This window comes from Schistocerca gregaria, chromosome X (genome assembly GCF_023897955.1).
Source record: "Schistocerca gregaria isolate iqSchGreg1 chromosome X, iqSchGreg1.2, whole genome shotgun sequence".
NCBI lineage: Eukaryota > Metazoa > Arthropoda > Insecta > Orthoptera > Acrididae > Schistocerca > Schistocerca gregaria.
Window position 1 is genome coordinate 251,755,084 of NC_064931.1, and position 17,522 is coordinate 251,772,605.

Here is a 17,522-nt window from a genome sequence, read left to right on the forward strand (position 1 = left end):
GTGTGTGTGGCAGCGTTTGTGATTATGACATTATGACTGCTGTGAGTAGCGCCGTCCTGTACCTCCCATGATGTGATGAGGCTGACTGACTTTATATTTGCTCCTCTGTGTTGCTGTACGTATGTGGTTGCCCCTCGCTGATAATTATGTATAATTAATAATAATGGTTGGCAGCATCTGTGTATTTCGTATCAATATTAGCCATTAACTTTTCCATCCATTCGTGAACAGACTACGAGGACAAATCGCCTATATATAGATGCCGCCAAACGTGCCCGTACACTTAGATGATGAAAGTCCTGGGATAGCGAGATGCACATACGCAGAAGGCGGTAGTATCACGTACACAAGGTATAAAAGAGCAGTGCATTGGCGGAGTTGCCTTTTTGCTCAGGTGATTAATGTGAAAAGGTTTCCGATAAGATTACGGCCGCACGAAAGAAATAACAGTCTTTAAACGCGAACTGGCAGTTGGAGCTAGTAGCTTGGGACATTCCATTTTGGAAATCGTTAAAGAATCCAATATTCCGGCATTTTCAGTATCAAGAGTGTGCCAAGAATACCAATCTTCAGGCACTAACTCTCACCACGGACAACGCAGTGGCCGATGGCCTTCACTCAACGACCGAGAGCAGCGGCGTTTGCATAGAGTTGGCATTGCTAACAGACAAGCAACACCGCGTGAAATAACTGCAGAAATCAATGCGGGACGTACGATGAACGAACCCGTTATGACAGCGAGGAGAAATTTAACGTTAATGTGCTATGGTAGCAGACGACAAACAAGACTGCCTTTGCTAATAGCACGACATCGTCTGCAGCACCGCTCCTGGGCTTGTGAACAAATTGGTTGGACCCTAAACGACTGGAAAACCGTGGCCTGGTAGATGAGTCCCAATTTTAGTTGCTGATGGTAGGGTTCGAGTGTGGCGCATACCCCGCGAAGCCATGGACCCAAGGGTTCAACAATGCATTGTGCAACCTGGTGGTGGTTCCATAATGGGGTGGGGTGTGTTTTCATGGAATGGACTGTATCCTCTGGTCCAACTGGACCGATCATTGAACATTTTCAGCCAATCATGGACTTCATGTTCCCATCGTCCCGCAACTGTTCGCGGCTGGTTTGGTGAACATTGTGGACAGTTCGAGTGAATTATTTAGCCACCCACTTCGCCCGACAAGAATTCCATCGTACATTTATGGGCCATAATTGAGAGGTCAGTTCGTTCACAAAATCCTGCACCGGTGACACTTTCCCTGTTATGGACTGTTATAGAGGCAGCGTGGTCCAATATTTATGCAGGGCACTTCCAGCGACTTGTTGAGTCCATGTCATGTCGAGATGCTGCATTACGCCGGGTAAAAGAAGGTCCGACATGATATTAGGAGGTACTCCATGACCTCTGTCATCCCATTGCATGTCTCTTAGCGTGACGACATTGGCTCTGAGCACTATGGGACTTAACATCTATGGTCATCAGTCCCCTAGAACTTAGAACTACTTAAACCTAACTAACCTAAGGACATCACACAACACCCAGCCATCACGAGGCAGAGAAAATCCATGACCCCGCCGGGAATCGAACCCGGGAACCCGAGCGTGGGAAGCGAGAAAGAGGACGACATTGCTTTTGTGAGTGAGAAACTTGCTTCGCATGACCAGTAAATTTGATGAGAGGTCTACCTCAGATATTGGTTGTCTGAGTTTACGACATGGGGTTCCTCGATATTAACGTCACTTTTCTTCCAACGGTTCTCATGTTTGTTCCTGAGGATCTTCGTTACATTTCAGGATGGGCTATATCATGCTATTACAGACCTAGTAGCGTTTCTGCATTCCACGAACGACTTTTCTCAGGCCCTTCTAATGAGGGCCTCGAACAATGGAACAGTGTTCTAAGATTGTTCACACTGCAGCCTGTTGTGCAATTTCTTATCAGAGGCACTGCATAATTTCGTATGTTTCTGCAGCCACGATCAGTTAATGTGTAGAAGTTTAATTTGACACGGCACAACACTAAGGAAACTTTTATCGTAAGAAGCACTGCAGTTTTCGAGAATCCTTCCAAAAGCCCTAAGTTCTCTCTTCACTTTCCCTGTCACTCATTCCATGTGATCTTTCCATTCAACATCACTTCATTAATTTACATCTATGAATTTAATTGTTTATCGGTAATCTTGTAATCTGGTGATGCGGTATTGTTTCTGTTCTCTATTGCACACTTCGACATTTAAGAAGAATTGCTGTTGTTTACACAGAGTGGAAATACTATAGATCGTTCGGCATTCCTTTATATGACTAACAAACGTGAACAACCTTAGAGTGCTGCTGGTCTCCAGTAACATTTCTTTTTTGTGCGCTGAGAACATCAGGAGTTGTTTTATGCTTCCATGTGGCGCACCCAATGTTATTTTCGTTTCGGTTGACGTCAGTGTCCTGTGTAACATAGCAGGTACCGTATGTCAAAATTATCCCAGAAGATCCCCCATCCTAGCAGTTATGAATGGATGCAATACCAATCACCTTTGGAAAATTTATAGTGACGGTACAAGTTGATCTTTATCAACAAATGCATATTCTGTGTGAAAGAATGAGCTGTGTTTCACACTACGTGTTTCTTTCAACTCGTGCTGACTGTCTGAGAAAAATTTTCTTTTCCCCTACAGGAATTCCATAATGGCCGACCTTATAATGTGGTTTGGGATCCTGTAGCAAAGCGAGATAAGACAAGGAATATTAACCTTTAAATTGCCCTCACAGTGGGAAAACTAGTGTTCAGAGTCAGAGACATGTTTCTGCTCATTTTAGCTTCATAAATTAAAAGATTCAGTATTACACGGAACGAAAGGAAATTTCGAAACTTGTGGTACATCTACATGCATGACTACTCTGCAATTCACATTTAAGTGCTTGGCAGAGGGTTCATCGAACCACAGTCATACCATCTCTCTACTATTCCACTCCCGAACAGCGAGCGGGAAAAACGAACACCTAAACCTTTCTGTTCGAGCTCTGATTTCTCTTATTTTATTTTGATGATCATTCCTACCTATGTAGGTTGGGCTCAACAAATCATCGGTCCCTAGGCTTACACACTGCTTAAACTAACTTACGCTAAGGACGACACGCCCACACACACACACCCATGCCCGAGGGAGGACTCGACCTCCGACGTGGGGAGCGACGCGAACCGTGGCAAAACCCCTGTGACCGGTCGGGTACTCCGAGCGGCGCGGAACGAAAGCCGACAATGGAATGTTCATTCTCGTAACTGACACTGCCATACAATTTATTTGCTGAAGATACTGCACAGTGGTCATTTTGCGCATTGTCACTTAATATCCTAATAGCGATGGATCAAGGCAGTCAGATAGGTGTAGTATTTACCGACTTCCGAAAAGCGTTAGACTCGGAATCATACGAACGCTTATTAAAGCAAAGACGTACGTATACAGTAGCAAACGAATTTTGTCACTGAATTGAAGATTTATTTGTAGGGAAGACCCAGCACTTTATCTTGGACAGAGAGTCATCGGCGTATATAGAAGTAACTTTAGGTGTGTTATATGTAAGTGTTTTGGGGCTCTTCCTGTGCGTGTTATACACTCCTGGAAATGGAAAAAAGAACACATTGACACCGGTGTGTCAGACCCACCATACTTGCTCCGGACACTGCGAGAGGGCTGTACAAGCAATGATCACACGCACGGCACAGCGGACACACCAGGAACCGCGGTGTTGGCCGTCGAATGGCGCTAGCTGCGCAGCATTTGTACACCGCCGCTGTCAGTGTCAGCCAGTTTGCCGTGGCATACGGAGCTCCATCGCAGTCTTTAACACTGGTAGCATGCCGCGACAGCGTGGACGTGAACCGTATGTGCAGTTGACGGACTTTGAGCGAGGGCGTATAGTGGGCATGCGGGAGGCCGGGTGGACGTACCGCCGAATTGCTCAACACGTGGGGCGTGAGGTCTCCACAGTACATCGATGTTGTCGCCAGTGGTCGGCGGAAGGTGCACGTGCCCGTCGACCTGGGACCGGACCGCAGCGACGCACGGATGCACGCCAAGACCGTAGGATCCTACGCAGTGCCGTAGGGGACCGCACCGCCACTTCCCAGCAAATTAGGGACACTGTTGCTCCTGGGGTATCGGCAAGGACCATTCGCAACCGTCTCCATGAAGCTGGGCTACGGTCCCGCACACCGTTAGGCCGTCTTCCGCTCACGCCCCAACATCGTGCAGCCCGCCTCCAGTGGTTTCGCTACAGGCGTGAATGGAGGGACGAATGGAGACGTGTCGTCTTCAGCGATGAGAGTCGCTTCTGCCTTGGTGCCAATGATGGTCGTATGCGTGTTTGGCGCCGTGCAGGTGAGCGCCACAATCAGGACTGCATACGACCGAGGCACACAGTGCCAACACCCGGCATCATGGTGTGGGGAGCGATCTCCTACACTGGCCGTACACCTCTGGTGATCGTCGAGGGGACACTGAATAGTACACGGTACATCCAAACCGTCATCGAACCCATCGTTCTACCATTCCTAGACCGGCAAGGGAACTTGCTGTTCCAACAGGACAATGCACGTCCGCATGTATCCCGTGCCACCCAACGTGCTCTAGAAGGTGTAAGTCAACTACCCTGGCCAGCAAGATCTCCGGATCTGTCCGCCATTGGGCATGTTTGGGACTGGATGAAGCGTCGTCTCACGCGGTCTGCACGTCCAGCACGAACGCTGGTCCAACTGAGGCGCCAGATGGAAATGGCATGGCAAGTTGTTCCACAGGACTACATCCAGCATCTCTACGATCGTCTCCATGGGAGAATAGCAGCCTGCATTGCTGCGAAAGGTGGATATACACTGTACTCGTGCCGACATTGTGCATGCTCTGTTGCCTGTGTCTATGTGTCTGTGGTTCTGTCAGTGTGATCATGTGATGTATCTGACCCCAGGAATGTGTCAATAAAGTTTCCCCTTCCTGGGACCATGAATTCACGGTGTTCTTATTTCAATTTCCAGGAGTGTATGTTTATGACCTGACCCACAATATTAACAACAACCTCAGACTTTTCACATACGATGAAGTTATCTATAATGAGGTACTCTCGAAAAAGTTGCGCAATTTTTCAGTCAGAACGTGATAAGATATTGAAGTAGTACAAAGATTGGCAGTTCGCTCTGAGAGTTCATAAACGTAAAACTTTGCACTTCACAAGACGAAGCAACTTAATATCCTATGATTAAAATGTCAATGAGTCTCAGATGGAATCAGTCAACTCATGTAAATTACCTGGGTATAACAGTTTCTAGGCATATCTGATGGAGTGTTCACAAACACTCACCCGGAGGTGGAGCGTGTACAAAGGAGATTGATGAGACATCACTCGTGCGAACCATCCTACAACATTACCAAAGTGTGTGGCACTCACACCAAGTAGAAACAACGGGTTATATTGAAACTATACAAAGAATGACAGCACGTATAGTCTGTTTCACTGCCGGCGCTGAGTTACCGAAATGCTGATGCAAAAAACTGAACTAGCACACCCCAGAGTGTAAACGCCAAAACCGCTCGGCCACCCCGGCCGGCTTTTTGGAAAGACCTTTGATGTGCAGCAACATATTAGCTACATATTTTTGTATTACAAAAGTATAAATTCTAATTCCACCAAACATAGCACGTTAGTGGCTGTAAATGAAGAGGAAACAGCGAAATCACTTTACATAAACGCAGGTCACATGGAGACTATCCCCCTACCCATCACAATCCAGACAGCTCTGCGCATGCGCGAATCTGGCAGAAGGGCGCAAGGGCGCGCGAGAAAAATTATTCTCGTTAGGATCTGGCTCCTTGCTACTACTGCCGATACAGCTAACTGCCACTCTTCAAGTTGCCGGAAGCGAGAGAAGGTACTGCTCATACGCGATTCAACCGCGCACGTGCATTAGCCCGCTGGCCCCTGCTCAAACGAACCTAATGTGAAAAGTTGCGACGTCACGCTCATAGAAAACAGTTTATTGTCACGAAGTATTTTATAGTCTTCGCCCCATGGCCTTTGACAATTTTTTGTTGTTTGCAGACGCTTGTGCGCGCACGGCATTTTGTTGATGTAAATGGCGCATTTCCTTTGTAACTTAAGTATTTTTTTGTTTTTTCTCTCGTTTATGTTTTATTGCTGCTGTATTATTCTACAGTAGTAGGATATAGTAACATTCTCTCTAGAGTATCAGGTCTTAACAGTTAAAACCAAAGAAATTTAACTGAAAAGTAAGACAATGAGAACTTCCCGCAATTCCGAAAAATTTCCCACGTTTCTCCCGGGTGAAAAAATTCCCGGATTTCCCGATTGTTCCGGGTCGTATACACCGTGATTACAGCGCCCACAGAGGCTCTTAAGCAAATCATTCTTCATCTGCTCCCTACGCGAATATAATAGGAAGCAGTCGTAATAAATGATACAGGCTGAAGTTCCATTTATGACGCACTTCACAAATGCCGTGTGACGAGGGCCTCCCGTCGGGGGGACCGTACGCCTGCTGCAAGTCTTTCGAGCTGATGCCACTTAGGCGACTTGCATGTCGATGGGGATGAAATGATGATGATAAGGACAACACAACACCCAGTCCCTGAGCGGAGAAAATCCCCGACCCAGCCGGGAATCCAGCCCGGGCCGTTAGGTATGACACTCAGCTACCAGGGGCGGACACGCACTTCACAATAGTTTGCAGAGTATACTGACAGAGTGGTCAGAAACAGGCTGAAAATCTTGTAAGGGTGTTGCAAGCCGGCCGCGGTGGTCTAGCGGTTCTAGGCGCGCAGTCCGGAACCGCGCGACTGCTACGGTCGCAGGTTCGAATCCTGCCTCGGGCATGGATGTGTGTGATGTTCTTAGGTTAGTTAGGTTTAAGTAGTTCTAAGTTCTAGGGGACTGATGACCACAGATGTTAAGTCCCATAGTGCTCAGAGCCATTTTTTTTGTGTTGCAGGGTAGGCTGTGCTGAGAAATAACTGTTAAGGAAAAAATTCAATACGTTGTGCCTTTTCCGAGTTAATTAGAATTGAACATAGCAAATTAGGCCGTTGCGCTCGCAAATTCAAGCGGCCCGCTACATACAATTAGTGAAAGTTGTTCTAATAGCGTAGATGATAGCGCGTGTGTGTGGTCAGAATCTGGTTCGGGCTCCATCCATATGAGTACTACCGCCCTATACCCCAATTTTGAATCGCTCTCTTGTTCGCCTTCAGGAAATCAAACGAAGCACACGTTTGGCGACACCGTCTCCGACGGGCCGCTTGAATTTTAGCACGCAACGGCCTGACTAACTAACCTCGATACTAATTAACTCTGAAACAGCACATCGTATCGAATTTTTCTTAACAATTATTTCTCAGCAAAAGCCACCTGCAACACCTTTGCAAGCTTTTCATACTATTTCTGACCACCCTATAAATGTAGAAATATATTCCATCTGCAAAAAAGACCTCTGTGTTTACTTGTTACTCCACTATCTGCAGCAATAAGTAACTGTGTTGCCTAACGTTATGAAACATACGGCTGTAGGAGTTATATTTGAGGTTATGTTTGAGAAATTATGCGCCATTAATATAGACTTTAAAATCTATGTTTCCTTAAGTTGTAGGTTTGCAGATAACTGTGGATGGCAAATGTGATTTATCACCGAGAAACGAAGAACAAATTGAAAAGTCTGTTTCATGACTTATCTTGGCGAGCAAAGTTTCCCAGATCAACACAGGCTGTTCTGCCTACTACTGAGCCCAGATGTAGACCTACTGTTGTTTCCGGACCGACGGCGCACATGTAAGACAAATGTTCTCCGGCAACAATGGTTATCCATCTTGATGGAGTTTTTCGCAGAATTTCAACACAGCACTGACAAATGCGGCTGTCGGCCTGTGCAGCTTCCGCGGCGGAAACTTTCCGCTCTGGCGAGTTCTGCAGACGGCACGAGGATCTGCTGCAAAACCTGCCTGTCAACAGGCTGCCAGCTCCCAACGTAACAGACCGTCTCTCGCGACTTAAAACAATGAAGAAGTGGGCATCGCAATTAATGCACTTGCCAGGAAGTCCGCACATGTCTCATGGAAGATAGTATTAACGTCTTGTGCCGTAAATTGACGTGGAATGTCTGCGGCTTCGTAAAAATACTGGTTAATTCTTAGAATAATATGAAAACCACGCAATTTTATTAATGAGCAGATTGAGTTAGTCAATTCAGTCTTTGCACAGAATTTGGTCCAGCCACTTTCTACGCTTAAACATACATAAACAACTCACACTCACAACAAAAACATGCAGACATTTCCATGCCTTCAAACATAAGAGCATGGAACATATGTTTCATTAATTAATACAATAGTTACATTAATTTAAACTTTCAACAACCTGTCATAGGATTTCTTTAGTATTAGCTGTCATTACATCTATGTATGTAGGACTATATCTCATCACTTTTCTATTACACAGTACACGACAATTGTCAATATTTATCACAATGCAAATTGTCAACAAACTCTCACATCTACTTCAATAACATTTATGTATGCAGATCTCTCATCATTATTTGTGTATTCCTTTCATCTTTCGCAAAATTTAACAGAATATTTATTCTTACAGCTCTAGCGAGATGGCGCAGTAGTCAGCATACTGGACGCTTAGTGGTTGGCATAGTGGATTCGCATTCGTGAGGACAAGTTCGAATCTCCGTCTGGCCATCCAGATTTAGGTTTCCGCGAGTCCTCCAAAACGCTCCAGGCAAAGGCCAGGATGGTTCCCTTAAAAAGCGCACGGCCGATTTTCTTCCACATCCTTCCATAATCCGAGCTTGTGTTCCGTCTCTGGCCACCTCATTGTCGACGGGACTTTAATCTTCCTTCCATTCTTAAGAATTTTTTTATAATGAACTGGTTTTCTTTATTTGTTTATACTATTTATATTTAAGGTTCAAAGAATATACCACTGTAACATTTACATACATACTGTAGCTTCTCTGACAGGCGCTTACTTTGATACCATTTTGTGTTCTTAAATCACCATCTTTGGGTACAAATATCCGTGAGGCCGCAACATTTAAGTGTGTACGTGGTGCTTTACCTTGTCTATATCTTCAAAATTCAGGAAAGTGTTAAGTCATGCTTACTCTTCGATGAAATATGAATTCTTTCAAAAGTAATCAGTGATGCTATATGAAGACGCTGGATTTTCCATGTGAGTTACACAAAAATAATTCAACTCTTATCTTAGATATTTGTTAACGTTGATTTGATTCACAGTTAGGTCCAACTACAGTTATGTAGACCTCTTCGTTACACTCCTTTATGTACGATACCACCACCCCAAAGAACCTTCGGCACATTGAAAATCAGCGAACATCTCATATGTAATTTTAAATGGAAAACAATGATGAAACTGTCAGTTTGTAACAGGTAACTGCGCTTTTTATTCATAGCAAATTGCATTATTAGCAGCGGCTGGTTTTACTTTATTGTAAGAATTAATCTATAGATAGTATGAACCCAAGGTCAGATCTGGCCACTCTGGTGATAGTGTTTTCATATGCAGACAGCCATGGTTAAACATTTGGTATAACGACTTCTTAAGACGGCAACTGATTAAAAAACAACCACCTACAGCGAAAATAATGACTCGATTAGAAGTACAACATTTACGCAACACTGTCGGATATTGGGCATAATTAATGCTCATATGGTGTTAAGTCATAGGGAAGTTTCTCCTCACTACACGGGAAGCGGAGAGTGACTCACAGACATAACTGTCGCTAATAATTTATTTTACTGCCTATTTAGACTACGAAAACTGCCACTACAATAAATATCTGTTCCTTTTTTTGTCTGTAGGAAACAACAACATATTCCACAATGGAAAATGGAGGCAACTATGTTGTTAACATTATTTACGTCAGTAATCGGTTTATTGGTTATAAGGTCAGCATTACGATCCAGTAGAATTTCGTCGTCAAAGATGGTAACACAGGTAAAGCAACAGAGATATGACAGTCTACATCTACATGATAGTCCTCAAGCCGCCTTACAGTGTGCGGCACAGGGTACTTCTGGTATCACTAAGTGAACTCCGTTGTTATTCCACTTGTGAATTGCGAGTGGGAACATTGACTGTCAGTAAGCCTCTGTATAAGCTCTAACTTCTCGAATTTTTTCGTCGCGGTCATTTCGTATGCTATAGGTGGGAGGCTTTCTCGAAATTGCAATTTTAAGCTACTCCTGATAAACAACGCTTCTCTTGCATCGTCTCCCACTCGAGTTTGTTGGGATCTCTGCTACGCTCTCGCACCGACTAATCGGTCCCATGACGAAATGTGCTGCTGTTCGTTGGGTCTTCTCCATCTTTTCTATCAGTCCTACCTGGTAGGGGTCCCAAACTGATGAATAGTACTCAAGAATCGGTCGAATAAGGGCCACTTCTTTCGGAAATTAGCTACATTTCAGTAAGATCCTTCCAATGAATCTCTGTCTCGCATCTGCTTTTCCTGCTGTTTGTTTTGTGTAGTCATCCACACTGAATTTCGATAGTTATTCATAGATATTTAACGGTAGATACTGTTTGTAGCAATTTTTCATCAACAGTGTAGTTGTACAGTAGTGGATTTCTTTCCCCATATATGCGCAAGAAGTTACATTTATTTACGTTCAGGGTCAACTGCTAGATCCTGCACCATGCAGCAATTCTCCGCAGGTCATTCTGCAAACCTAGGAGTATACTACCTTCTGGCGTTGCTACTTTCTTAAAGACAACCTCATTATCTGCAAACAGTCTTAAAGAGCTTCCAACGCTTAATACTAGATCATCTACATGAATTTTAACCAGCAGAGGTCCTATCACTTCTTGGAGTATTCCTGAAATTACATTTACATATGTCGATTTTGTTCCGTTAAGAGCGACGTGTTGAATGATATATGCAAGGAAGTCTTGACTACAGTAGCAAATCTAGTCCTATACCCAGTAAACTTTTTTTTTCGCTAAGTGGCAGTGTGGGACGGCGTCAAATGCCTTCCTGTAGTCAATCTGAGCGCCGTTTTCTACAGCACTATGGATCTCACGGAGAAACAGAGCGACCTGAGCTCCACTGTTTGTACAATCCATGTTGACTTTATAGAGGAGACTTTCGTTCTTCGAAAACGTCATAATTCTTGAACATAAAACATGTTCCATTATTCTGCAACAGATTAACGTCTCCATAGAGATCTATAATTATGTTCATCTCTCCTACGGCCCTTCTAGAAAACAGGAATGACCTGCGCCTTTTCTCAGTCGCTAGGTATCCTTCGTTACTCCAGCGTTCTACGATAAACTGCTGTTACAATGGGAGTAAGCTCTTTCGCATAATCTTCCTAGAACCTTATAGGTACCTCATCTAGTCCCGTTGCCTTTCCAGTACTAAGCGATAGTAGTTGCTTTTCCATTCCGCGATCGGCTGTCTCAATATCTACCATTTCAACTTTCGTTCTATGGTCGAAAAGAACCATCGCGTTAGGACCTTCCGCGGCGAAGCAGTTTCGGAAGACCGAATTCAGTATTTTGGGCTTCTCTCTGTTATCTTCCTTTTCGGTGCCAGTATGGTCACTAAGTGATGAACAGAGGATTTCGAAGCCGTTACTGATTTTACGTAAGACCCAAACCTCTTAGGGTTTTTAATCATGTCGCGTGACAAAATTTTACTTTTTAAGTCACTGAATACTGCTTTCATTGCTCTCCTTACGCTTATTTTTTACTTCGTTCAGCTTTTGTTTGTTCGCTAGGTTTTGACTTCTCTTGAATCTGTGATGAAGCAGGCTTGTAACACGGCTATTAAACCACAATGGGTGTTCCCCATCCCATATAATGTTGCTAGGAACATACTTGTCTAAGCCATATTCAACGATGCTTTTGAATTTTTTTCCATTTGTGTACCACTTTTTCGCACTCAGCACTGAATATTTGATGCTGACTACTAAGATACTCTGTAATTTGAATCCTAAGCAAATGTATCTTCCTACCTTTCTCAACAATCCTCGTAAAACTCGTGGTCATAGTTGCTGTCACAGCCCTGTGATCACTGACGCATCCCTCTATGTTAAATAATTCGGTAAGTTCAAGTCTGTTTATTGCTACGACGTCTAATACGTTACCGTCTCGAGCTGGTTCTCTAATTACCTGCTCTAAGTAATTTTCGGACAAGACATCCAGTATACACACAAATCGCTGTCTCTGGCATCAATATTGATAGCATGACTCTCCCAATTTATAACTAGCAAGCTGAAGTCACCAGCTAAAACAATGGCATGATCAGGAAAATGACTAACGATATTATTCAAATTCTCTCCGAAGGGCTCTATCATTACATCTCTTGATCAAGAAGTGTACAAAGGCATCCGCTTACCATTCTTGACCGATCTTTGATGCTTAAGTTCACTCAGATTGATTCATAATCGTAATTCGTGATAATCTCGCTGTATATTATCGAGTTCTTTACTGCAATAAATACGACGCCACCAATGGCGACTAACTTATCCTTACGATAAATATTCCATACTGGTAGGATTTCGTTGCTATTCTCTTCTGGTTTCAACCAACTTTCTGTTCCCAATATTATCTGGGCATTACAACTTTCAACAAACGATTCTAATTCTGGGCAGGCCGCTGTGGTCGAGCGGTTCTAGGAGCTTCAGTTCGGAACCACGCTGCTGCTCCGTTCGCAGGTTCGAATCCTGCCTCGGACATGGATGTGTGTGACGTCCTTAGGTTAGTTCGGTTTAAGTAGTTCTAAGGCTAAGGGACTGATGACGTAAGATGTTAAGTCCCATAGTGCTTAGAGCCATTTGAATCATTTTTGAACTAATTCTGGGACCTATCCTTGGCTGCTCCAGGAATTTACTAATATCATACTAAGCTTTTCTATAACCGATCTGCGAGGATGAGCATTCTCTGAGAACATTGCGGCTGCTTCTTCTATTTTGGCACGAATTTCTTCTCTGATCCCAAGAAGGAGGAGGGTTCTCTAACCTAATAAAAACCCATTTGCACGCCACACGTACTCTGCTACCCTAGTAGCCGCTTCCTGCGTGTAATGCACCCTTTACCTATTAAAGAGAACCCTAAAATTCTCCATCCAATACCTGAGGTCGAGAAATTCGCATCCGATACCATTACAGAGTTGTCTGAACCTCTGGTTTAGACCTTTCAAACTGCCCCAAACCAGGGGACCGTGACTAACCCAGAGTACGATGCTACAAATAGTCAGCCTAGTCTGTATTCCGCGTACGATGCTAGTTGCCTTGTATAAATCATCCATCCGCCGAAATGTGCCGAATGTGTCCTCAGAACCCAAGCGCTACGCGTCATTAGTGCCGACATGTGCCACTATTTGCAGCCGGTCGCATCCAGTGCGCTCGACAGCTGCCGGGAGAGCCTCCTCCACGTCACGGAAGAGACCTCCGGCAAACATACTGACAGCACACTAGCAATCTTTCGCAATCTGCACGATATTTCCCTCGGGGAAATGACTAGCATACTCGCCCACTGCACTTCTGCGAACTGGGCAGGAAAATCGGCCACTTGCTCAACATTAGAGGCATCCAGACCTCCCGAGATGATTCAAAAGTATTATCAACACTGGGTAGCGTCTTGTACTTGTTGCTAAGGTGTAAGAAGCCAGCTGTGGGGTCAGTTCGTTCTTTCGCCTTCTGCCCAGTGACACGTGAAAAAAAAAATGTTCAAATGTGTGTGAAGTCTTATGGGACTTAACTGCTAAGGCCACCGGTCCCTAAGCTTACACACTACTTAACCTAAATTAGCCTAAGGACAAACAGACACACCCATGCCCGAGGGAGGACTCGAACCTCCAGCGGGACCAGCCGCATAGAGTGAGACGTGAACCCACGACTATCTGCCACTCACTCTCGAGTGAGTGTTTAAGCCAAATAAAGTTTCTTGGAGTTGAAGTTTCATTTATTATCCAACTCAAGCTTAGATACAAGATAGTTTAGTGAAATTACGTGTTTAAGGTATGTGGACTTTATCTCACGACAGTTGAAACAAAAGTAAGATGCTTAGGATCGGTCTAAGGCTAAACGAGCTTTTTATCCGTTCCTAAGTGAAGGATTATAAAAGTAATTGTTAAAATCGTTGTCGAATGACAGTTCTTAATCACAAAACAGAAATCTCGGAAAACGACCGCGAAACTTATACAAGCGTGAGAAACAATATCTTGGAAGGTAGGAGACGAGGAACTGGCAGAAGTAAAGCTGTGAGGACGGGGCGTGAGTCGTGCTTGGGTAGCTCAGTTGGTAGAGCACTTGCCCGTGAAAGGCAAAGGTCCCGAGTTCGAGTCTCGGTCCGCACACAGTTTTAATTTGCCAGGAACTTTAATATCTTTAGATGTTAAAAGCTACGCTGCGTAGAATCTAAATGTAAAAATGATATCGTATTCAGAAAAAAACTCTAAGCAACAATATTTAGAAGTTAAAGAATTCAATAAGACACACAGCACAAACAATATGAAGTCATGATTAGTGGATTAATAACGGGCTTTTCACAAATAAATACTGATAGATAGGAGATAATTGACGGCATATTCTTCACATGGAATGAATATCTATGGATTACTATACTACCAAGATATCAACAACACCACGATAAAGTTATTTTACACTGATGTTGACTTTCGGCACAGATAACGGCGCCGATGCGTCGTGTCATGGAAGCAATGAGGCACTGGCGGGATTTGACACCACATCTGCACACGCGAGTCACCTAATTCCCGTAAAATTCCGGGGAGGTGGGCGATGAGCTCAATGTGTTCGATCGAGTAAGCACCTACAATAACCAGATAGCGTAAATAAAATATTTTTAACATTGAAACCACCTGAGCTTGGCGTAACAAGCAGATTTCAAGCAAAGATTTAAGTAACCAAGAGTGTGTATTACTTAAAAAGAGAAGAAGCTAGACGGGGTCATCATCAAACTCAACTAGCAAATTAAAAAAAAATGGTTCAAATGGCTCTGAGCACTATGGGCCTTAACATCTGTGATCATAACTCCCCTAGAACTTAGAACTACTTAAACCTAACTAACCTAAGGACATCACACACATCCATGCCCGAGGCAGGATGCGAACCAGGGACCGTAAGAGTCGTGCGGTTCCGGACTGAAGCGCCTAGAAACGTTTGGCCACCGCGGCAGGCGGAAAATTTAAATATCGATAAACAGCACCTAAATCACATGGCGCACTGAAGTGTTTAAATTTAAGAAGAGGTTTTTCCGTTACGTTACTTCGCAAACACTGAAACTGAATCTATATTTGGTAATGAGGATGGCGAACTTCACACAGTCTTACTTTGACACGTACACTACAGGCCATTAAAATTGCTACACGACGAAGATGAAGTGCTACAGACGCGAAATTTAACCGACAGGAAGAAGGTGGTGTGATATGCCAATGATTAGATTTTCAGAGCATTCACACAACTTTGGCGCCGGTGGCAACACCTACAACGTGCTGACATGAGGGAAGTTTCCAAACGATTTCTCATACATAAACAGCAGTTGACCGGCGTTGCCTGGTGAAACGTTGTTGTGATGCCTCGTGTAAGGAAGAGAAATGCGTACCACCACGTTTCCGACTTTGATAAAGGTCGGATTGTAGCCTATCGCGATTGCGGTTTATCGTATCGGGACATTGCTGCTCGCGTTGGTCGAGATCCAATGACTTTTAGCAGAATATGGAATCGGTGGGTTCAGGAGGGTAATACGGAACGCCGTGCTGGATCCCAACGGCCTCGTATCCCTAGCAGTCGAGATGACAGGCATCTTATCCGCATGGCTGTAACGGGTCGTGCGGCCACGTCTCGTACCCTGAGTCAACAGATGGGGACGTTTGCAAGACAACAACCATCTGTACGAACAGGTCAAACAAGTTTGCAGCAGCATGAAATATCAGCTCGGAGACCATGGCTGCTGTTACCCTTGACGCTGAATCACAGACAGGAGCGCCTGCGATGGTGTACTCAACGACGAACCTGGGTGCACGAATGGCAAACCGTCATTTTTTTCGGAAGACTCCAGGTTGTGTTTACAGCATCACGATGGTCGCATCCGTGTTTGGCGACATCGCGGTGAACGCACAATGGAAGTGTGTATTCGTCATCGCCATACTGGCGTATCACCAGGCGTGATCGTATGGGGCGCCATTGGTTACTCGTCTCGGTCACCTCTTGTTCGCATTGTCGGCACTTTGAACAGTGGCCGTTACATTTCAGATGTATTTCGACCCGTGGCTCTACCCTTCATTCGATCCCTGCGAAACCCTACATTTCAGCAGGATAATGCACGACCGCATTTGCAGGTTCTGTACGGGCCTTTCTGGATACAGAAAATGTTGGACTGCTGCCCTGGCCAGCACATTCTCCAGATCTCTCACCAACTGAAAACGTCTGGTCAATGGTGGCCGAGCAACTGGTTCGTCACAATACGCCAGTTACTACTCTTGATGAACTGTGGTATCGTGTTGAAGCTGCATGGGCAGCTGTACCTGTACACGCCATCCAAGCTCTGTTTGACTCAATGCCCAGGCGTTATTACGGTCAGAGGTGGTTGTTCTGGGTACTAATTTCTCAGGATCTATGCACCCAAATTGCGTGAAAATGTAACCACATGTCAGTTCTAGTATAATATATTTGCCCAATGAATACCCATTTATCATCTGCATTTCTTCTTGGTGTAGCAATTTTAATGGCTAGTAATGAACATTCATAGAAGGGTAGTGTTTACAAGTAATAAATGTATCACTGCTACTTCATCGCTAGCGCTGTAATTCGATTCACATATACATTAACACAATTAGAAGCCCATCCAAAGCTGCATTCAGCACCCTACTGGTAATGACTTGTCCCGCAAGCTGTATCTGGCGCGGTGCCTTCAATAGGAAACAAACAGCAACTGCATTTGCCGAAAGCGCAAGCCACGCTTGAAACAAAGCCAAGTGAACACGCGCCGAGTGCAGACACTGCGCCTATATGTATTTCGTTCATCCTGGTAGAACCCAACACCGGCACATACGACAGCCAGTACCAGAGGAAACAACACAACCTGCGACCTATGGTTAGTTCCACGGTGGCCTCACCTCTTCTCTCCGCAAAGAAGTATTCGGTCTCCGGTCTCACTCTCCCTTCTGTCCGCCTCGATTTTGAACTAGCCGCGTCAAGAGTTCCTCTACTAACCAGAGATTCGATTTAAGGCGAAACATCAAACCAAGATTACCTCTGAAGCAAGGCCGATCGCGTCACGGCTGAGATTTAACTAAGTTGAAATTGCACACCGCACCCGGACTCGAACCGGGAGCCTACCATTTCGTAACCAATTACCAACATCTGATTGATCCAGACGATACTCATTTCACTCATTTCTCTAAAGGCATCGTCTTAGACAAGACGATAAACCCTAAACTCAATTTCTTAGTGAACCATGCTGGACTAGGGAGAGAAAG

At 44.6% G+C, this 17,522-nt stretch overlaps 1 non-coding gene across 1 annotated transcript; it reads left to right on the top strand.

Moving 5' to 3' along the window:
* Positions 1-14,305: 14,305 nt before the first annotated feature.
* On the top strand, positions 14,306-14,381 carry Trnas-uga (transfer RNA serine (anticodon UGA)). The gene has a single exon. It is a non-coding gene; the product is annotated as a tRNA-Ser (tRNA).
* The last annotated feature ends 3,141 nt before the right edge of the window (positions 14,382-17,522 follow it).